This window comes from Suncus etruscus, chromosome 1 (assembly GCF_024139225.1).
Source record: "Suncus etruscus isolate mSunEtr1 chromosome 1, mSunEtr1.pri.cur, whole genome shotgun sequence".
NCBI classification, from domain to species: domain Eukaryota; kingdom Metazoa; phylum Chordata; class Mammalia; order Eulipotyphla; family Soricidae; genus Suncus; species Suncus etruscus.
The window spans coordinates 147,670,459-147,694,691 of NC_064848.1; the positions used below are offsets into that span (position 1 = coordinate 147,670,459).

Genomic DNA, 24,233 nt, shown 5'->3' on the forward strand with positions numbered 1-24,233 from the left:
TAAATACAGAATATTGAAAACAGCAAAATCAAAAAGGAACTTACACACAAAAGAAATCCCATAAACTTCACAGCATATCAATCAAATAGGACTCTGAGCCAGAAGTGAATGGAAGGTCATAGTACAAAAACCCACTAAAATAAACACCTTGAAGCCAGAATGACAGTGCAGTTCAAAGACATTTGCCTTGCACACAGCTGATCCAAATTCAATCCTTTGCATTCCATATGGTCCCCGAGCACCACAGAGAGAATTCCTAGGTAAACAGCCAAGGAGCAATGCCTGGGTATCCCAAGGTGTGGCCCCAAAACAAAAACAAAATAACATCTTACCAGGAATACTCTTTTCAGTTAGAATATTATTCAAATTTGAAAAAAAAAATGTTGGGGGACCAGAGCAGCTTTAGGGTTGCATAACCTTGAAACTAGTTTATTGTTTTTGTTTTTGTTTGGGGGGTCACACCCAGCAGCACTCAGGGAACCATATGGGATGCTGGGATTTGAACCACAGTCCTGCATGCAAGGCAAACACCCGACCTCCATGCTATCTCTCCGGCCCCAAAACTAGTTTTTTTTTTTTTTTTGGTTTTTGGGCCACACCCGTTTAACGCTCAGGGGTTACTCCTGGCTATGTGCTCAGAAATTGCCCCTGGCTTGGAGGGACCATATGGGACGCCGGGGGATTGAACCGTGGTCCGTTCCTTGGCTAGCGCTTGCAAGGCAGACACCTTACCTCTAGCGCCACCTTCCCGGCCCCCCAAAACTAGTTTTTTAAGAAGCATTAAAGGTACTATTTTTTTTATTGTGGCCAAAGTGATTACAGATCTTACATAGTGATATTTAAGGTACACAGTGACAATAAATGAGGGCCTTTCCACCACCAGTGTTGTCCTCCCTTCATCCCTGTCCCAAGCATATATCCCTTATTGCCCTCCTTTATCCCCCAGAATGCTAGTGTAACTAAAAGCATATATGTTAACACTAATGTAAACATTTTTTTTTTGCAGTTTCAGATATTTTTACTAGTGGTTTCCTTAAAGGTTTGGAGTCAAAGGAGCACTGTAAAAACAATGTTAGTGTGGCAATTATCATTTGCATGGGCCTACCAAAGTATGGGGGTCATGGAAAGGAAAAACTTTGGCCTAAGTATAAGGAGACCCTACCCCTGAAGTTTCCTGACATAAGACCTTTTCTAGGCTCCAGACAAACTAGTTTGTCCAATCTGGTCATTGTCTGTAGTACGCATACAGTTATATTTTTCACAGTTTCTGTTGTTGATTCTACGTTTCTGTATTGAAGGTCCTGGAATCTGTATATCCTACATTGAAGTCAGGATGGTGCGGAGCGCCATCTAATTTCAACTCACAATTAACGGGCAATGCATAAAGCCCTTTCCAGTACACAGGTCATTGTTGTTATTGTTGTTGTTGTTGTTTAAATCTTCTTAGTGTTAAGGGAAGACTCTTTTGAGTAAATCTATGTCTGAGCACCAGTAGGGTCTTCCCTGGTAGAGGATTGCTTCCAGATGATATCATAAACTGTGACCCCCGAGACCCCGGCCCACAGGGTGGATGAGGGTCACGAAGTTATTCATGAGTCGTGAGTCACGAAGAGGATCCGACCTGAAATGAAAAGAGGGCTGGGAAAATAATGGACTCAAGGCAAGATTCCGATCAAGAGTCCACTTTAATGAGGGAGAAGCAAGCTTATATACCATGAGCAAAACAAAGAAGGTAGGGGGTGGTAATTTTCCACAGGAACATTCTGTTTTTCAAAGTTAAAGTTTACAAAGCTGTTATCTTTTAACCACAAACTATATGGTGTTTTTCAGCTAGGTCCCTTGCAACAGAGTTTCAGATCTAATCTTAACTCAAGCCTGTTTACACATATCTTTACTGAAGCATATTGTGGTTTATGGTTAAGCCCTTTTCTGTTAGGTCGGGGTGGGGGGGGGGAGTGCCTGCACCTGCAGTGTGCAGCTTGTCACGTAGACAGTTTTAGCACAGGCATCAGAGACTCCATTTTGCTCTCTAACTGAAGGGCCTCCAACAATTCCCCCTTTCTAGTATAGAAAAAATGATGGGTGGAAAGCCTGTCTTGGGCTATCTGGTGGGCTCTCAGCATCAGCACTCCTATTTTGGAAATTGGCTTAGGGAGCACACAAGACAGTTCTTGCTTTAGTGCATGTAGGCTAGAATGCCCTACCCCTATAGCCTGCGTGTGACTTTTACTTTGCTCAATTACGGCAGGATGTGCTTCTGACTACTGACATCAGACTATTCCCGTCATAGGCATTTCCACAGCCGTGAGAGGAATGATTTCTTGCGTTTAGCAAGCTGTTCTAATTCCTCAAAGTCCAGTTCATGGGAGGCCTTACCTTCCATCTCGGTATTATCAGTTAGAAGGGGTTCTTGCTCTTGCTGTTGGAGCTGTTGATAATGAATGCCCACAGAGTGTTTGGTAGCCTCGTCTACCTGAGATTTTACAAAGCCAGTTAAGCGGCGAAATGCCCATGGACCAAAAGAAATGAGCAGCATAAAGCCAATAAATGGGCCAAGCAAACTGGGCAGTAAGGAAGACATCCATGGGGTGGTAGAAAACCAGTTTTTATACCAGGACTCACTTTGGTCTAGATTTCTTTTTGTCTCTGCCAAACTTTGTTCTACCTTTCTGATACTGTCTCTAACCAAACCGGATTTGTCCTTAAAAAAGCAACATTCTTCATTAAGCCTGGCACAGACTCCCCTCTCCTTCAAAAATGCAAGGTCGAGGCCGCGACAATTTTGCTGCACCATTTCAGCCAAAGAACCAACAGTCTTTTCTAAATAGTCTAAACCTCTTTTAAGTTCTTCAACATCTCTAACCACTGTTCTAGTTAAGACATTTACTGATTCTTGAGTATGGACTAAGGAATAAATTCCTGTACCGGCTCCGGCAGCACCGAGACCTACGAGAATGGCTAAGATGAGGGCAGTGACCGGCTCTCGGTGGCTGCGAGAGGAGAAGGGGAGGTATCTTTGCTAGGTACCCCTACCCGAACTGGTCTCTTCCCAAACTGAGAGTCAATCCTCCCATTTTTATTTTAAATATATATGGTACCCCCACACGGTTTTTGAAATGGAAACCAATGAGAAGAAAAAAATAATACCAGTGAATGTCACAACATAATGTCCTGACATACACCAGTGCTGCATCAGTCCGCATTGGGAGAGAAAGGGGGAAAGCCTGAGGACCATGATGGAGTTCACCTGGGCTGGCAACCAGGGAAGGCCTGGAGTAGAGAGGGAAATAGGGGCACAGCTGGAGGCCTGCCAAGCCTCCCAGCACCCCCCAAGCTAGGGAGAATGCCATCCGGCATGTGGTGTCCCCTAACCCCATACCTGGGAAGAACTGACCTCCAGGATCAAGGCACCAGAAGCCAGCTATCTGCCTGACCCCTCCCTCTGCTCCTCCTCCCTAGAGTAGGGCAGGGGGGAGCCTAGAGACCCCTAATAGAGTCCACCTGGAACCCACAGCAGGCCACCCAAGGTGGCACTCAGGCCAGGTCTAGAGTCCAGAGGGAAATAAAGGAACAGCTGGAGACCTGCCAAGTCTCCCAGCACCTAAAGGAACTTTTTTAAAAGACAGGACAAACTTCCCAGCAAATAGCATTGAGTATGGCGCACACTCATGATGTTTATGGTGGTACTCTATCAGATTACAAAAGATCTGCTTACTCCTAGCTTGCTATTAAATTTTATACATTTTAGTAATGAAATGACATTCATATTAAATGTTCTATCTTACCATTATTTTTATATTTGTAGAGATTTTTTATTTCAAACTTTGCTTATTATCCAACATTTAAACAGTATCTATAATACTTTCTAATTTAAAACCAATATTCTCTTCCTTACCTAAAACACTGTACTTTTATAAACTTATTAAGATTTTCTCTTTAAATTTTTTCATTCTCTTTACTTACTAATTTTCACATTTGTAGTTTTTACTTATTACATGTAAGCTTCAAAATATATTATAATTTTTTTTGTTTTATTGTCACACCATGTATAGGGATTTCCATATTTCTCTAGGGGATGAAACAGAAGGCCTGCTAAAATTTTCTGTTTCATCCCTAGAGCAGTGGTCAGCAACCTGCGGCTCTCGAGCCACATGTGGCTCTTTACACTTTTAATTTGGCTCTTCTGTGCCCTGTAGCCGCTCCAGGAGTCAGGACTCTGCTCCTAGCCTCTGTCAGTGTCCACCCTGTGTGCAACCCCAGGGGCCAGCTCCACACAGCTCCAGTCGGGTCATGTGGTATGGGGGGCGTGACTTTCTGTGTGGCGCCACACAGCTCCAGTCGGGTCATGTGGTATGGGGGGGGCTGACTTTCTGTGTGGCACCACACAGGTCCAGTCAGGTCATGTGGTATGGGGGGTCGTGACTTTCTGTCTGGCGCTGAGGCGTTGAGGTAGCATCTCCTCACTACAGACTGAGGAGCAACAGAGGGAGAGCCGTGTGTGGGTCAGTGGTTGCATCATGGTGCCTGGTGAGTCACTGTCCAGCCTGGACCCCATCCCATCCCCTTCCCTGTGGAACAAATTTGTATTGGGCCCTGTGAGCCAGAGCTTCATGCATTTTTTTAATCTAGGAGCCAGCAAAATAAGTTAGTGGCCAGGTTCTGAGGTCAATATATAACAGTACCAGTGAGGACTATTTGAGTGAACCCTGCTTAAAATATCCATAATGAGCCCCACTAATTTTATAATACTATTTACACACACATAAGATGCCATATATGCGTCATCAACAGATCCCCCCCCCCATAACAGTGCGTCATCCTCAGTTTTGCTTCCTTATTATCAGAAATCAAAGCATTTTTTCTCGAGAAGGGTGTTCACTATCCAGAATTAACAAACGATCAGTGGATTCAAAGACTGTATTTTATGGTGGATGTTACTTCACATCTAAATCAGCTTAATAATAAACTACAGGGGAAAGGAAACACAGTTTTTTCAATGTTAGAAGTTAGTGTTGTTTAGGGGTTTCTCCAGACTTCATGCTTAGAGTAGTTCCAGAAATCTACCATGCAGTCCTGGGGATTGAACCCAAAGCTCCCATATGCTACATATGTACACCAATACTTTGAGCTCTGGCCAGAGTTTTCTGTCTTTAGTTGAAGATACTATTTAAGGAAACAGTTCAGACCAGTTTGAATTACTTATTCTTACATGTGTTCAGCTGTAAAGGCTCCACTTGCCATAGTACAACCCCAAATGAACAGGTCTGAAGCAAGGACACAGTGCAGATTAAGAAAACAAAACAGCCATAAGGGAGAAAAGCATTCATTGGTCAGGGGGCTTCCAGCCTCATTGACTGAGCACTGACCATCCTCCCCGTGCAACCTTTATTGTACAGATCCATTCCACATGAGGGTGAGGGGAAGCAGATATAGTTAACAGAAAAAAATTATCTGTATCATGCTAATCAAGCGTAGATGGGTTATTTATGCCTCAAAAGGATGGATAAGGGAAAAGGAAACGCGGACAAAGTCTCAGTTTTGGGTAAATCAGCATGTGAGTTCTCTGTGTATAACTGCATCTCCTCCCCTTTTCTGTTGGCTAAACACAAAAAATGAAAATGGGCTACATAGGCCATTCCCTCCATATGTACTTCTTTTTTCCATAAGAGGCAGGATTCCAGAATCAATAGTACTATCCCTGACAACAGAATGGGTGAGCAGCTCCAAGATCCAATATACCCAGAGCAATACTTATAGCAAAGCAGATGTTATTTGACATAGGTGCAGTAAGAGTTGGGATTAAAAACTTTTAATCTAATTAGATTTAGAGCAGGGTGGCCTTTCCCAGGAAGCATTTGGTCATACCTTTCAACTTTAGGCTTCAGGCCAGTATTTTAGTTTGACTAACCCCAAAGGGTCCTTCTTCTAAGTCTTTTTTTTTTAATTATTTATTTATTTTAATTATGAGAACAATGATGCAAAGAAAGAGGACAAGGTAAAGTTACCATGGAAGGACAATCACCAATAAATATAGTTATCAGAAGAAATCCCCTTGCTGACACTTTAAGTTTGAATATAAAGTCAAGGAACATTAAGAAGAATAAAACGGAACCCATGTACAATTACTTTGTCCCTCAAGTCTCCAGATATACATTATAAAATTTCTTAGTGGTTCACAAAGCAATTTAAAGCCATGATATTTGTGTAACTCCTGAAACGTTGAAGGCATAGTATTTATACATATTTCCATGTATATGCATATTAGTTTATGTTAACCTCAAAAGTTTAAGTAGGTTTTTTTATTTAACGTTTAGAGTCAAAGGAGCAAAGTAAAAATGGTATTAGAGTGGCAATTATTGTTTGCATAGACCCACCAAAATATGGGTGACATGGAAAGGAAAGGCTTTGGCATAAATCCAAGGAGACCCTACCCCTGAAGTTTCCTGGCATAAGACCAGCTCTAGGTTTCTGCAGAATAGTTTGTCTAATCCAAGTCCTTGTCTGTAGTGCCAATACAGTTTAATTTTCAAACAGTCTCTGTTGTTTGCAAAAGATCCTGGAATCTGCATATCCTACATTGAAGTCACAATTAAAGGGAAATGCAAAGATCCCTGTCCAGTAAGCAGAACATTATCGTTAAGTCTTCTCAGTGTTAAGGGAAATCTCTTTTGAGTAGGTCGATGTCAGAGCAGCGATAGGGTCTTCCCTGGTAAAGGATTGCTTCCAGGTGATGTTATAGACAATGTTGGATGTTTTGTAGGTGGCTTCCCTAGTTCAGGGGTGAATGGAGAATGCCCATTCTTCTGAGGCCTGTGTCAGGTCATTATGTCAATGTTCAGGGTCTAAGGTCCAATTGCACTACAAGTTTTGTGTGTTCTCATTTCTATTAGATAAGAACTTATTTGTATGTATAGAATTTCACCATTTTAATGTGCTTATGCAAACAAAGAATAATGCCATGTGGCATTATTGGTACATATAGGGGCTGCAAGAACAAGTCCTACAATCCCCGTGACTTGGTTTATACATAAGCAATAAACTGAGGGAATCTTTCACCAAATTCCTTATTGATTAGTTCACAAAAAGAAGAAAAGATAAAAAGTAGGGGAAATCATCACAATATAAGAGAATATTAAGTAAGAAATATAGCTGTCAAAGAAAATAAATACAAAAATTCAAAGGGCATATTTGCTGTTTTATGCTTTTGAAATAGTTGGGTGGGTTTTAAATCCAGTGCCCCATGTTGGCCTGTGATTTTGGATGGTGCAGAGCTGAAGTTAAAAAGTGTAAATGTGGAGTAATTATAATTTGGGGTGAGAGAGTTAAAGAGTAAAAATGAGTTTTGTAGGGGTGTGATAAAGAGCAGAATACAAAATGGACATTCTGCATACATAAAAACATACTTAAGGATATGGAGTACTATTAATATATTGTGTTTGGAACATGTACACTGGTATGAAATTACCAGTGACTGCCTGAGTACAACCGAGCAACTATCTGACACCCCCAGTTAAGCTCCTCCAAGTGCAAAAAAGGCCTTTGGCACAACAGAGGTCTGCTGAAACCCATGCTGGCCGAGACTCCCGGCTCCCAGGAAAAAGGGAGATCCTTCCTGAGCCAGAATGCCGGAAGTTCAAAGCCCGCACCCTAAGCCTCCCTCTGGAGCTGGCTTGGGAGTGGGGAAAGTCTAGGGTACCCCATTAGCTCCTCCCAGGAACCCTTGCTGGCTTGCCCAGGCATGTGGCCCAGGGGAAGCCCTGGAGCTCCAGAGGAAAGAGGTAGAGGGGTGCTGGGGTGACTCAAGTCCCACACCCTGGCCCCAGGCCAGGTTAAGAAGGCCTTTGGCACAACAGAGGTCTGCCGAAACCCATGCTGGCCGAGACTCCTGACTCCCAGGTCCTTCTCCTAAGTCTTGAGGGAAAGTAAAGGCTTCCTTTCCCCCATTTTCTTCTAGTTGATGGCTGTCATTGTAACTCATCAGACTTGAATTCTTAGGCTCTCTCATCTGCCATCTCATTGCCAGGATGGTATGAATCCTGCCCTGGTTCCATGTCATTGTGATACAAAGACTGCCCCAGTTCCATCAAAGGCCCTTGGTGGAACCAATATTATGGGGATATACAGCTAATTTAAACCAATATGACAAATCTTCAGGGTTTTGTAGGACACACCTGCAACATTCAGATTGAGGAATTCATGGGTCTCATAGACAGGAACTCCTTTATTTTAATAAAATATTCCATTTAGGGGCCAGAGCGATAGCACAGTGATTGGGTGCTTGCCTTGCATGCAGCTGATCCAGGATGAACAGTGGTTTGAATCCTGGTATCCCATATGGTCCCCCAAACCAGGAGCGACTTCTGAGCTTATAGCCAGGAGTAACCTCTGAGCATGACTGGATCTGGCCAAAAAACAATAAAACAAAACAAACAGAAGAAGATATTCCATTTAAGGATCTAAGCAAAAAAAAAGGGGGGGGGGAGAATACTGCTACAAAGTATTAAATATGTTGAAAGACCCATTGGTGGTAGAGTTTTGGATTGTAAATTGGTGTAGGCAAGATGCTATAGAGGAGAAAATGGAGTAGGTTCATGGGCTTATACAATTGGGGTACCAGGGAATTTTGACTAGGTTATAATATCTTTTCCTCAGTTAATGCCATCTCCACTATCCCTGATTCATAGATTAAATAATAGCATTGTTCCCCAAGAACTACTAAAACAATAAGACTGCAAACATGACAGGCCTCAGAAGCTCGGTAGACCTTACTAATTCCCAGAAATAAGGCCCTCTTTGTTGCCAGAGATACCACAAGGACATCTACTCCCCCCTTATCAGGAAATTCCATGATATCTCTGGCAGCACACCAGTTGTCAGAAAACCACCCGCACACCTTATTGAGACTTACCCCGAACTACTCAATCCTTTCTCACCCCTTATCCCAAAGGTTCATAACCAATGCAAAGACCAATCAATGCGAAGGGCAAGTGTCCATTTGTTAAATTCCTGGAGGGGATAAAGGGAGCTCTGTGAATAGGATCAGGGTTGCTATTTTCCTACGAGATGGCAGACCCCAGCATGCTAGATTGTGGATTCTAATAAACTCTCTTTGTTTATTTGCATCTCAGAGGAGTGATTCTGTTTTTTCTGGCCTTGGAATCATGGACCCTTTTGATACATATAAAAATATGCATAACCCCTTTTTTCTGATCAAGCCCAAAGTAGGTCGACTCTGGAGGACTACTTAACAATATTGTTCCCCAAGAATACAAATATCAGGGCCGGAGAGATAGCATGGAGGTAGGGTGTATGCCTTGCATGCAGAAGGATGGTGGTTCGAATTCTGGCATCCCATATGGTCCCCCAAGCCTGCCAGGAGCAATTTCTGAGTGTAGAGCCAGGAGTAACCCCTGAGCGTGGCCAGGTGTGACCCAAAAACCAAACAAACAAACAAACAAACAAATATCCATCCCCCCTTAGTCTGTTGTGAGCAAGTCCAAGGTATGTTAGTTCTGGAGTACTATTTCAGCTAATGAGATAATTTGTTGATGGAAAGCAATCAGGAAGGCAATGGAAATATCAATGATTTCCTGCATGTACTGGGCAGAGTCACAGGCCTAGATCAGTCCCTAAGCTAGGGCCCACTTGAAGAGCAGATCTCTGATATCAGTCTGGTCACAAGTGGCAGTCATAGAATTCCCATGGCATGAGGCTAAAAGGGGGTGTGTGCTCCAGGCACAAGGGATGACTAGCTGCAGAGATAGTAGGATTTGACAGGGACAGCAACCAATCCAGAATAAGTAAGGAAAGGGAAAACAATCAGGGTTTCTGAGATATTGGCAGCAGCAAGAAGAGAGATATAAGGGGATAGAAAGGGCTTAGGTACAGTATAATAGGCATAAGAATTGACTACAAACATAAAGGTGGCCATCATACACTGACAGTTAATCGATCAAATTGCTACAGCTGGATAGATAGCACAGTGGTCAGGCCTTGCATGCAGCCAACTCAGGACAGACCTGGTTCGAATCCCGGCATCCCATATGGTCCCCCGAGCCTGCTAGGAGCGATTTCTGATCACAGAGCCAGAAGTAACTCCTGAGCGCTGCTGGGTGTGACACCCCCCCCCCAAATTGCTATAGCTTTTATTCTGACCCATCTACAATGGTAGGATTGTAACTGATGTGAGGCTTAGAAAGAAAAGAACAGTTCCCAGGGCAAAATTAGCCTGCTGGTTGATTGGAGCTTTATCCTGTATTTCCCAAACTCACATATCTGATTCCAGCTTGTTTTGCATGGAAATAAGTTGAAGCACTTCTTTAATATAAAGCAAGTATGTTCTAGTGTGTCAATTTAGAACAGTGAGAAGTTACCATTATCAGTTCTCCTGCTCTGAGAGCTGGAATTAATATTCTTTTAGACACAGAAAGAGGCTTCCCCCAAAGGACTCTGCCTAAGAAATAGTAAAGAAATTTTAAGCCAGTGACTGTAATTTATTTTTTTCTTTTTTTTTGAGGGGGGTGGGTTTTGTTTTTTGGGCCACACCCAGTGTGGCTCAGGGGTTACTCCTGGCTATGTGCTCAGAAATTGCTCCTGGCTTGGGAGACCATATGAGATGCCAGGGATTGGACTGAGGTCTGTTTAGGGTCAGCCACATACAAGGTAGACGCCCTCCCGCTGCACCACCACTTTTGCCCCAAGTTACTGAAATTTCTAATTCTTTTTTTTCTATACTTTTTATGTAAGTAACATGATCATAGTTGGGTTACAGTCACAAACAGAACACCCCCCTTCACCAATGTAACATTCCCCCCTCCCTCCTTCCCATCCCTTGCCTGTACTGGAGACAGGCATTCTACTACAGTTATTTGTTCAGTAAATTGTATTTTTTCCCTTAAAGGATAAGAGTAAAAAATATATAGTAAAGGTGTGAAGTGGCAATCGCTATTGTTTGCATAGGCCCAGAAAAATATGGGGAAAATGGAAAAATATCCTTGGCCTGATTACAAAAAGGCCTCACCCCAGAAGTTTATTAGCATAAGACCAAGTCTGAAATTTCTAATTCTTAAGAATCACTGCTCACGATGGTAGACTTGGCTGTAAAAGTATCATAGGTGAAATTGAGCATACATCATTCTCAAACCAGTGTTTTCCAAATTCTTGTCTTTATACGTATCACAAAAACTTTTTCCATACCCTTGTCTTTATTTAAACATTCTTACACTAAGCACTGTACTATGAATCTAGAGCATCTAAATTCCTTTTCATAAACTTCTCTGAACAAAAACATTAGAACATTTTTCAGATAAACACAGTTTGAAAACAAGTTGCTAAACATCCTTACACTGAGCACCTGCAATGAGTTGGGAGCATTTAAGTTCCTTTTCCATAAACTTCTCTGAACAAAAACATTAGAAGATTTCTGCAGATTTACACAGTTTAAAAAAAAAGTTGCTAAACATTCTTACACTTAGCAGGACAAAACTGTGCTCTCCTTAATTAAAAATCATTACATCAGTTAATATAAATTAATGAGTCCTATTGTTGGTAGGGGGCTGGTGAGGCCTTTCTCAGCTAAGCCCAGCTCCCACAGCCCCTATGGTCTGGCAGGTCTGAAGGTTGCAACGTGAGGGCGGAGAGATTCACAAGGCAGTCAGATGAAGTTCCAGGAGTCAGCCAGCTTTATTTCACAGTCCCTACTGCCATGTGCACCTCCTAACATGGCCTCCATACTAAGCCTTTTCCTAGCAGCTATTTCTCTACTCCTTCTGGCTCTCTTGAAAGGTAAAAGAAAAAAATAATTTTTCTCTGTAGCTTTCCAAGGACTCGCCCTTGACCAAAAGATGCATTTTAACTGTTGATCTTCATGAGGACCCCACCCCTTCCTAAATCCCAAGAACTTGCCCTGGACATTTTAACTGTTGCAAACCTTATGATTTATGGTTCAAAAATGTAACTGAGCAAATGTCAAGTGTTACCTACTCCCTGAAATGGACCACCCTACTGTAAGCTATATAAAAGCTTGTTAAATCTGGTTCGAGGCTCTCATTCTCTAGGAGGGCCCCTGCATGCTTGTATAATAGAACCCCTTGCTTTTGCATGGTCTCTGCCTCTTGGAGTCGTTAGAGGGGTGCGTGTGGAATTCCCGACCTTATCACTCTCGGCCTCTGTCTCCCTTTCAGCTACTTTTCGCAGGCTTCCTAACTGGCTTCCAGGCTGACGAACTCTCTTTGCTGATGCTACAGCTATCGAATCTGTTGCTGAATTGCTGATACTAAATCTCCCTATTGAATCTCGCTGTCGATTCTTACTTCTGCCAATTCTCGCTTCTGCCATTCGCCTCTCTCACACTTCTCTCTCTGACTCTCCCTCTTATCTTCTCTCTCTCTCTCCATGCAGACTCCTATACCCGCACATTCCAGGTGTGGGCAGTTCTGATCAATCAGGTGTGATAAATAAGAAGTTTGGGGAGGGAATACCCACACAGTGCTAGAGATAAACAAGTTGCCTTAGTGATGGCTAACCTTTTTGAGCCCGAGTGCCCAAACTGCCACACAAAACTAAAGAATTTCCTCAAAGTGCCAGCACGTCCTCCCACTGGCCAGTCCGGCCCTGTTGCCAGGTGAGCTGCAAAGCAGACACCAGCACACTCGCCTCCTGCCACACCACATATCTTAATTACAGACCTTCCCTCGTGCCAGCTGCAAGGCCTTCGTGTTCCAATGCTGGCACGCATGCCATAGGTTCGCCATCGAGGCGATATACACAATTTTAAAAAAAGGATATGCACAATTGAGATCATAATATTTGAGAAACATTAACTAAGATTACCAAGGACCATTTAAAATATAACAACATCATGCATTTTTTTCAGAACTGTGCAAATTAATTAACAATGTGATCTGAGGGACCAGAGTGATAGCACAGCTGACCAGGAGTGACTTCTGAATGCAGAGTCAGTAGTAACCCCTGAGCACCATTCAAAAACCAAAAAAATAAAAATAAAAACAATGTGGTCGGGGCCGGGTAGGTGGCGCTGGAGGTAAGGAGTCTGCCTTGCAAGCGCTAGCCAAGGAAGGACAGCGGTTCGATCCCCCGGCGTCCCATATGGTCCCCCCAAGCCAGGGGCGATTTCTGAGCACATAGCCAGGAGTAACCCCTGAGCGTCAAACGGGTGTGGCCCAAAAACCAAAAAAAAAAAACAAACAAAAAAAAAACAATGTGGTCTGAAAAAAGTTAATTATAGTAATTGGCAACATATTAAATCAGTAGAATTAGATGCAATTTATCTATTTGCAATGGGGCATAGAGCACAGTGGTTAGGATTCTGCATTCTCAGTTGGACCTTTTCTCCTTTACTAATCATCAAGAGTGATTCATCCCATCTTCTGATAACTTTTCCTATTCCAACTTTAAAATGTAAAGGCTTCGCATTCTTCTTCTTCCATCCTGTAGTGTTGCTGTTGGGCTTTGGCGAGGCTTGGTCTGACCATCCCACCTTCTGCAGTAGGCTGTTGAGGTGCCCTGAAATAGAACCTAATCGGAATCTGGGTGGGGAACCCACTCATCTCCCTTTTATTGATCCCCCACCAATGGGGTTATCTCTTTGGTTTCTCCCCCAGCAATGACCTATAGGCTACTGCTGCTGGTTGGAGGGCCTACCCTAGGGTCTCACACAAAGCACCTTTGGTAGAAGAAGGGTGGAGGGCATAGGCTTCTGGGATGTTGCCCAGAGTCTTTAGTTCTCTCCCTTTCGCTGCCTGGTTCAGTGGCCTATGCCACTGTGTATGGTGAGTCAGTTGGGCAAAGTAGGAGGAAAGATCAGTAGAGGTATAGTGGCTGCCCTTCACTAGCAATCCCCCAGGCCTGGTTACATTAGCAGCTTCTGCATCCTTCTCTCCTTCCATGACATCAAACTCTGCAATATCACTATCTCCAATGCTACATAGAAACTTCCTGGGGTTGTTCCTCTTAATAGCTGTCTGGTCAACAAAGTCATTTTCCTTGGTATCATTCCTGTTGATGAATCTGTAACCATTCCAGATGTTAAACCATTTCACAGTTCCTAGGAAATGGATTGCCAGCACTGGTTTTTCTGCCTGACTCTGGGCTTGGGGTTCCTGGAGAATTTTTCCTTGTAGGGGTGTGGGTAAGGGAAGTGCTAAGGGAATATCTGTATTCTCAGTTGGATCCTTTTCTCTAATAATACACCAGATATAAAGGCTCCACTTACACCAAAAGAGAACCTGAGAACAGAGACGTCAACACAGGGAAAATGGTGAGTGGAGTAACAAGTTTTCCAGGGTACTGGGAAGATAACAAAACAAATACAAGGGAGAAAAGCATCTGGTAGGGGGTCTTCCAGCCTCATGGACTGAACGCAGACTATCCTCTTCATGCAACCTTTATTTTATAGACCCATTCCACATGGGGGAAGCAGATGTAGTTAACAGAATAATATATCTATCTCATGCTAATCAAGCTTAGGTGGATCTTTTACATCTGAAAAGGGTGGGTGAAGGGAAAAGGAAACTGGGCAAAGTCTCTGCAGAGTGTGAAATCTGTGGATAGCTACATTCAGGAGGTATAGATATTAAACTATTGTTGAATTTGTTATTACTATTTGGTATTTCTCATATTAGTCTGTCTTTAATATAGAGATCATCTTAGATGGATCCTAGAAGGGTTAAAGAAAAAAAATTTCTCCCCCAAAAGTTATTTGAGTAAATTTTTTTTAAATTGAAGGTATAAGTGATTAGAAAGTAAATTAAATTTTATATGATAATTTAATATATACGATTTATGTATATAATTTAAATAAGATAATTCAATTAAAAACCCACTTATCCTACAAATAAATAATGATCATGGTAAAGTTTTAATCAACTTACTAATAGGAAAACCAGCTGGATGGCACTGTAGCCTCTGTAAGTATTTGGGAAACTGGATTAATACAGGAGTGAAAATAGACATAGCTCAAGTCATTTTAAGCGGTTCCAGTACATCAATTCAGTGAAATTACTTTATAAAGACTGAGCCTAATTATCAGCATTCAAATAAAGCTGTAAGAAAATAAGAAAATTTTATCCAAAAAGACAGATAAAAGTAAATTGCTGGGGCTGGAGAAATAGCATGGAGGTAGGGCATTGCCTTGCATGCAGAACGGTGGTTCAAATCCCAGCATCCCATATGGTTCCCCACCCCCAGGCTGCCAGGAGCAATTTCTGAGCATAGATGTGACCCACCCAAAAAAGTAAATTGTTATCTGCTTTACCTTGTGACTTCTTGCTATCTGATCATAACTTCGTCCTTATTTTTTTCTCCTTATGCTTTGTCTTCTATTTCTCCTTATGCTTTGTCTTCTATTTCTCCTTTGGACACATTTTTGGGGTTTTGCCCAAATTGTTTCTTCCTTAATTGAATTCTTAGAATTGAAATAAATATATTTTGTCTTTTAATTGCTTCCTGATTTTCATCCAGAAGTGAGAGAAGAAAAGCAAAAATCAGATTTGCCAAGTCTTTTGCAATGATGATTTCCCTAAACTTAAGACTCTAAAAACTTAGGACTCTCTAGAATTCTGAGATCTAACCAGTGTTGGAGTATGTGACAATGTTTCTTAGAAGAACCAATTCTGTGTTCTCTTGGGTCTTGGACCAACATTATCTTTTTTTTTTTTTTAACTTTTTTTTTTGTTTGTTTTTTTGGGCCACACCCGTTTGACGCTCAGGGGTTACTCCCTGGCTATGTGCTCAGAAATCGCCCCTGGCTTGGGGGGACCATATGGGACACCGGGGGATCGAACCGCGGTTCGTTCCTTGGCTAGCGCTTGTAAGGCAGACACCTTACCTCTAGCGCCACCTTCCCGGCCCCGAACCAACATTATCTTAAGAACACTTTCATACTGACAAGGACTCCACACCACTGACTGGACTGTATGAGCCAGTAGACACAACACAGTAGAAAGCCCTTCTCATATTCACTCACCTCCCTCTTGATCACCATACTAAAAAATACACGCCTGCTTTTGTGCCATTTTCTTTATGTGTACAGCATATCCATTATATGTTATTCAACTAGTAAATCCCACAACTACCTGTCATGAATAGTCAGGAATCTCTTGGAAAACTATTAAAATATGAATAAGCTGTTATGTCACTGTAACTGCTGAACACAAGACCAGATCCTTATTTCTGCTGTTCCAAGTTTGTTCTCTAGTCTGAGTTAATGAATATGCATCCACTCTCAAGTTTTTTTTTATTCCAGTAAATCCCTCTTCCTAGATTTTTTGTTTGACAGATTGTATCATTGTCATCATCATCATTTTTTCATTTATTTTATATTATTTTATTATAACACCATAACTTACAAAGTTGTTTATTACGCAGTTGTTTTAGGTACTCAAAGTTCCAATACCAATGCTACCACTAGTGTGAGCTTCCCTTCAGCAATGTTCCCAGTTTCCCACCCCTCTCCTTTAGAAGACACATCTCCTTTAGAAGACACAAACAACTTCGCTTCGTATTGTTTGTTATAGCAAAATGGCAAATGGAATTATAAAAAAAATAGATCCATAAAAGTCAATCTGTGATAAATTGTTATACCTCCCACTGGTGCTACTAAAGTAAGTCAGGACTTACTGATCTGGTTGGAGCTAGTTGAGTCTTCTGTATTATTGTTTTCACTTACTGAGCTTGGTAAAGTTCTATAGTTTCCCCCATCAAATTTGCTGTATTCTTACTGAACTATCAGTGTTATAAAATGTGGAGGTGTCACACAGCCATGTATGTGGCTGCATGTTTCAGAAAATGTGGAACTGGAACAATTCGGTGGGTTGGCAGCCTAATGAGATTCATTTGTGGAGTAGGGCAGTTTATATGCCAGAGAATATCAGTTGTGGATGAGGGCTATTGAGCTTTCCTAAAGGAAGAGGAATCTTCCTGCAATCATTCCAAAAAGGCCTCAGAATTTTCAGCCCAGAGACCAGTTTACCTGGAATGACTCAATGGAATGGCATTCTTTCCATCATTATCATTTAAAAGGTAATAAACCCAAATCTTTGTGGTCATCTTTTCTTTGAACAGGAACTAATTAGATTTTCTACAAGTAACTTCATAATTGGTAGAATATCAAAGAACAGCTTCAATATTAATCTGCATTGTAATAGCTTAAGGAACTTTACATGAATTTATTGGATTTTAAAAGATTTTACATGTGGATTTCTGCCGGAATTTTATGTTTTAAATTGAGCTCCTGAATGTTAGAGGAGCCTTACAACTTTACTAACTTCAGATTAATAGAATATCTTCTTTTGTAGCAGTATGCTTTTTGGAGAATTTTGACCAAGGTTTGTGTCATGGGGTCTTGAATAAGATCCCTTTTCTGACTAGAGATGGAATTGAAGATGGATAAGATAGGATGCCTCAAGGTTGCTTCTTTAGCATGGTAATTATTTTTAGAGGAAATCAATCAAAGCTCAGGAGAAACTTATAACCTTATTCTCTACTCCCTAATTTAGTTAGAATACCTGGTTCAGCAAAGGTCCAATACCCGTGCACACTGATCCAGAGATGGCAGTGCGCTGGGTCCATGGTTTTCAACCATTCTTCACCAGTGAAGCAAACAGCATAGGTCTGTGAAATAATAGTCCAAAATTACTGTCCAATAATGGTAACACAGTAGAAGTTAGGTGTATAAATTGAAGAAACCTACCTGAATTTTCAACTTAATATTCCTAAATGTGTAATATTTTTATGACCTATAATCATCTTCCTCCTAATATCCCCAAATCCCTACCCCCTCTTCTTAGTCCCAAGTGATATATATTACCCCATTTTGCCTAATCATCTTTGGAATCTTTCATGCCTCTACAGATTTTCCATATGTACATAATTAACTGGGTCTTTCCTCTGAGTAGTCTGCTCTTAATTTGTTCACCAGTCTAGAAGCACCAATAGTAGAAAGGAGAATTTTTCCCTCCCCAACTGTTTCTCAAAGGTTGGATTTTACTAAAATCAGTATATAAACGAAATGTTTTCTTTGCTTTGCTTTTGGGCTATACCTGGTGACCCACAGGGCTTACTCCTGGATCTGTTCAGAAGGATAACTTCCAATGGGGCTTGTGGGATTATATAGGATGCCAGGGATTAAACCATGGTCAGTCTTTAGCAAGGCAAGTGACTTACCTGCTGTGCTATTGCTCCAGCCCTAAGCTAACTGTATTTAAAAAAACAAAAAAACAAAAAACAAAAAAAAAACCACTTTGGGATCAGAAAACAAGCTCACGGGACTGAGCACAAAATTTACCTTCAAGAAGCCTTAGGTTCAATCCTTGGCACCATGGATTCCCCAAGCACAACCAGGATAGATACACAAGCACTGAGCTAGGGTAGCCCCTGAAACTACTAGGTGTAGCCCCAAAACTGTAAATTAATTAATAAATAATAAATACGATGATCCCTCTAACTTTATCTGGGGATATTTGGGAAATCAAAGGAAAGCAGCTAGATCTTTCCTAGAATCCAACCAAGAATGCTTGTTAACTCAGAATAGGAGCACAAGAGAGGTGAGAAACACTGAGTGTTGATTTGTCTCTGAGGCAAAGCCTAATAGACTTGCTGAAATATATTTTCTATAGTTCGTGTAGTAAGACAAAAGAACCCTACCTTGTTCTTCAATTGGGGATACTAATAAATATGTGCCGGGCTCTGGCAGGGGACCCTCCGACAAGACTGATGCAAGGTGGGGACAGGGTCTCTTCTATCCCCAAAGCCTATGAGGACAGGACTTGGGAAGAGGAAGGAAGACTGCATCCAATACACATACCACTCACAGAGACATATTGCCTTGCAATAGGCATCATTTATTGAAGGCAGAAATGGGTGGTTTTTGTTTGTTTTGTTTTGGATTGTTTTTTTGTTTTTGTTTTTTGGCTTTTTTGGGTCACACCCAGAAGTGCTCAGGGGTTACTCCTGGCTCTACACTCAGAAATCGCTCCTGGCAGGTGTGGGGGACCATATGGGATGCCAGGATTTGAACCACTGTCCTTATGCATGCAAGGTAAACGCCCCCACCTCCATGCTATCTCTCCGGCCCCAGAAACTGGGGTGTTTGGGGGGTTTTTTTGGGAGGGTCACACCCGGCAACACTCAGGGGCTACTCCTGGCTCTATGTTCAGAAATCGCCCCCGGCAGACCGGGATTCGAACCACCGTCCTTCTGCATGCGAGATAAAAACCTTACTGCTGTGCTATCTCTCCGGCCCTGAAACTGGGGTTTTTAAAGGCAAACTTTAGGCGGGAAACAGAATGTAGGTAATACAGCTTTACATTACTCAACCATTACAGCAAACAGATGGTATGTGAAGATAGGGGTTACAAGGTAAATGGATCATCAACTCAGATAGTATGCAAGAATAGCAGTTACAATGCTCATGGCATCATTAACTTAGATGGTATGCAAGGACACATTGTTTTGACCTAGATGTTTTTCTTCTTGGCTCAACCTGCACTCATAAGAATCATTAACAGCAGGGAAAACAAGCCTTTGAATAAAAACACTCTTATATTCAAGGGCAGCTTGCAAAATTCCCCTTACATATTTCTCAACTTTTCTCCCCACAAATATTTAGTCACATAAAAGGTCTTTCCCTTGTAGAATATGTGTCCCTGAGTCTCGGCCCCAAAGATTACTATTACAAAAGAAAAACAACTAACTAACCTATACAACCAAGGGACTAAAAATTCTTGCACCAATTGGTGAGTCTATAATAGGATTGCCCACCTGACTTTTAGCTTCTTACTCTATTGCTGCCTCTTTGGCTTCTGCCATAGTCATTCCTTTCATTGAGAGGTTCTCAGTGCAAATACGCTTTCTTGTCCTGACCCACTACTGACCTCCAATAATAATAATATTTTTTAAAATAAGATCTCAATCCAGGGTCCAAAGCGATCGTGCAGCAGTAGGGGGTTTGCCTTGCAAAAGGCTGACCTAGGATGAACCTCGATTTGATCCTCCAAGCCAGGAGCAATTTCTGAGAACATAGCCAGGATTAAAGAGTATCACCGGGTGTGGTCCAACCCCCTCCCCCTCCCCAAAAAAGGTCTCAATCCAGCTAACAGGAGTCCATACTCTTCCTATTTAGTGGAGTTGAACTTTGAAAAACTACAACACTCTAGGAAGAACCTAGAGACAGTGCTAGCTATTAAGAATTAGCATAGTGTGTCTTTTTTTTTTTGTTTGTTTGTTTTGTTTTGTTTTTGGGCCACACTCGGCGGTGCTCAGGGGTTACTCCTGGCTGTCTGCTCAGAAATAGCTCCTGGCAGGCACAGGGGACCATATGGGACACCGGGATTCGAACCAACCACCTTTGGTCCTAGATCGACTGCTTGCAAGGCAAACGCTGTGCTATCTCTCCGGGCCCAGCATAGTGTGTCTTGATAGCAATATTACAACAAATTACTATGCCATTTATATGTTAAATAAAGTTATAAAATCTAGATGGGAAGTGTTGGAGCAATAGTACAGAAGGTAGATCACTTTTCTTGTATGCAGCAGAATCAGATTTGATCCTTGACATGTTAGGCCAGACCCACAGAAACATGAAGACACCAGAGAAAGATAGTTAAAGAATAGAAAGTTTACTGAGCTCAGTGTTGAGGATCTCTGGGCCAAAGTGAGGGCCTGGAACAGACTTTTAGCACACTTCTTATACTTTTTTTTTTTTTGGTTTTGGGGCCACATCCGGTGACTCTCAGGGGTTACTCCTGACTATGTACTCAGAAATCGCTACTGGCATTGGAAACCATATGGGATGCCAGGGGATCGAACCATGGTCTTCCTAGGCTAGCACAGGCTAGGCAGACGCCTTACCACTCTGACCCCAATCTTTTTTTTTTTTTTTTGTGGTTTTTGGGTCACACCCGGCAGTGCTCAGGGGTTATTCTTGGCTCCAGGCTCAGAAATTGCTCCTGGCAGGCACGGGGGACCATATGGGGCGCCGGGATTCAAACCGATGACCTCCTGCATGAAAGGCAAACGCCTTACCTCCATGCTATCTCTCCGGCCCCCCAACCCCAATCTTATACTTTCTACACACAGGTGGGGGCAGGAGAGAAAGAGATTAAGCCACATTCTTTACCTCATTGACATATGGTGGGGTTACAGAAAAAGAAAACAAGATTAAAATACCCAAGACATCCTGGCAAGCTTTTTGATACTTGCCCAAGTTATGAGTTTCTCTTCACTATTCTGTTGCTAATGAGGACCATTAGTCTTATAGGAAAGCCCATACCAAGATAATTGTTCTTAGGGTGTTTTGCAGCCCATCTGGGAAATGTCCATTTGAGGTTCTCTTTTTTTTTCTTGTTTTTTATTTTTGTTTTTATTTTTATTTTTGTTTGGGTCACATCCAGCAGCACACAGGGGTTACTCCTGGCTCTGTGCCCAGAAGTCACTCCAGGCAGGCTTGGGGGACCATATGGGATGCTGGAATTCAAACAGGGGTCTGTCCTGTGTTGGCCGCTTGCAAGGTAAAGGCCTTACCATTGTGCTATTGCTTCGGCCCCCGAGGTTAACTCTTTGTTTGCCCTATCCTGCTCCCCTCATCTAAACTTTTCACTGGGCTGAGCTATGCTGCTTCTGAACACAAACAAACTAAGCAATGCATGGCAGTTAGGGTCTCTTGACAGACTTGTGACACACAAACATCATGTTCATTTAACTTTGGGCAGTTTTAATTCTTGCTTCCAGCCAGTCTTTGTTTAGATAGTCCCTATAATGGGGACTATCATCACGGACATTCCATGTGGTTCTCTGAACACAGATGATCTCTGAGAGCTGAGCCAGGAATAAATCCTGAGCACTAGTAGAGTGGCACTCCCATAAATAACTAGAGGGGATTCCACATATTTTCAAGAGCCAAATACCAGACAATGGTCCTATATTGCTATCTTTAAAAAAATGGCCTCAATACCTCAGACCTCAGAAAATGATTAGTTTCTAACCCAACTGGTTTGGGTTTTCTTTTAATTACTTTCAGTTTTATGTCCGTTTCTATAATTATGGCCACATTTTGGTATTTAAAATCCACTGAAGTCTAAATTAGATGTTTAATTATATATTCTCTTCAAAGCCTCTCTCCACATTTTCCATACTTAGCTACTTCTTAAGCTCTGTGATTCTCACCCCACCCCTATTAATGCAATCGTTGTGCAGTCACCTCTGACCCAAAATGGGGCTGACCCATCTAGAGTTATGAATTTCAGAACTATTTTCAGAAGAGTGTTTTGTGGCTTGCGCTCTCTCTCTCTCTCTCTCTCTCTCTCTCTCTCTCTCTCTCTCTCTCTCTCTCTCTCTCTCTCTCTTTTGATATTATGGTTTTTAGGCCACACCCATAGGCACTCAGGGGTTACTCCTCGATCTGCTCTCAGAAATCGCTCTTGGTAGGCTCAGGGCGCCATATGGCATGCCAGAATTCAAACCGCGATCTATCCTGGGTCAACTGCATGCAAGGCAAACAACCTACTGCTGGGCTATCTCTCCAGCCCTGCTTGCTCTCTCTTGATTAATTTTCCTGGGGGGGGGGGGGTTCCAACAACCATGTCTTGAATATTCTACTCAGACAGGTATATAAAATGTTCCATGTAGTAAATAATAGAATCCTCTTGACGACAGCCAGCATCAGGTTCACTGGCATAGAGTGAATTGTTTAAGAATCAGGTTCTCCAACCACAGGCTTTGAATGATAGCAGTCAATATGCCAGCAGCACTCAGCTAAGATACTTGGAGATTCCTAACCCAACAAACTATGCCAAGTGAGTCTGAGAGTTTGACCTTTCTCAAACAATGTTCAGTTGTACCCAAAAGGTCTGGTACTATCAGGGCTACCTCAGTGATATTTGGGGACCTCCAGGGCAATACCCAGAGGTACAAACAAACAATACTCCCAGTGTTTGTTGAGGACCCAGACTGTATATCAGCACCAGTTAGCAAAAGAATTAAGTCAATGTAATAATGTAAGATAAAGTAATATATAAATATAAAACTAATCATCAAAGTATAATATTTATATAAGAAGTAAATTGTTTTTCTAATGCTAGGTGCATTGGCAATTTTATCCCTGAACATGAGGATCCATACATATACATATATATATATGTATGTATATATGAATGTTTCACAGCAGCAAAAGACAAGAAAGATTTCAGAAGCATATGGGTGCTGGTTAAAGAACTTAAATTTTAGTCATAGACTGGATTGCAATTATGCCATTAAAAATAATACAAACTTATAAATCATGTACACAGACTTATTGCTAGATTATGTTTTATTTTTCATTTTCTCTTCCAAATTCGAAAATGTAGCTTTGGAAGGGGAAAAGTTTAAACTTTTTCTTTTTATTTATATTATAAATTATATATATAATTATTTAAAGCAATGTTGTCTGTCTCTTCTCACCTATTCTTCTCTACCTATTCTATTCTACATCTATTTTATTGTTGTTGTAGTTGGGCCACAGCTGGTGACGCTCAGGGGTTACTCTTGGCTATGAGCTCAGAAATTGCTCCTGGTTTGGGGGACCATATGGGACGCTGGGGATCGAACCTATGTAAGTTCGTGCAAGACAGATGCCCTACAGCTTGCACCACTGCTCCAGCCCTTCTACACCTATTCTATTCCCTATCTATTCTTCTCACCTGGTAACCTTAGTTCTGTTATCAAAGTCCAAGAGTTTGTATTATTTCACCTTTGTCTATTCTCTTTCCTTGTTTCTTTATATGTCATCTATACTTTGTCCTTCTTCATTATTTTCACTTATTTAATTTAGCATAACATCTTCTAGCTTTATCTAAGTTATAAGCAAAAGGCAAGGTCTCAGCATTTCTTTGAGTTTAGTAATAGTCCACTTCTTTTTGTTTGTGTTTGTTTTTTGGTTTTTGGGCCACACCCAGTGACGCTCAGGGGTTACTCCTGGCTATGAGCTCAGAAGTTGCTCCTGGCTTGGGGGACCATATGGGATGCCGGGGGATCAAACTGCGGTTCGTCCTAGGCTAGCACTGGCAAGGCAGACACCGGCCCCTCCACTTCTTTTTTTCTTTTTTTTTTTTTTTTTTTTTGGTTTTGGGGTCACACCCAGCTGCACTCAGGGGTTACTCCTAGCTCTGCACTAAAAAGTCACTCCTGATAGGCACAGGGGACCATATAGGATGCTGGGATTCAAACCACCATCCATCCTG

The 24,233-nt window shown here is 41.9% G+C and overlaps 1 pseudogene; it reads right to left on the minus strand.

The window, feature by feature from the left end:
• Positions 1-13,401: 13,401 nt before the first annotated feature.
• LOC126021360 (Y-box-binding protein 2-like) overlaps positions 13,402-24,233 on the minus strand; it is a 58,081-nt pseudogene continuing 47,249 nt past the window's right edge.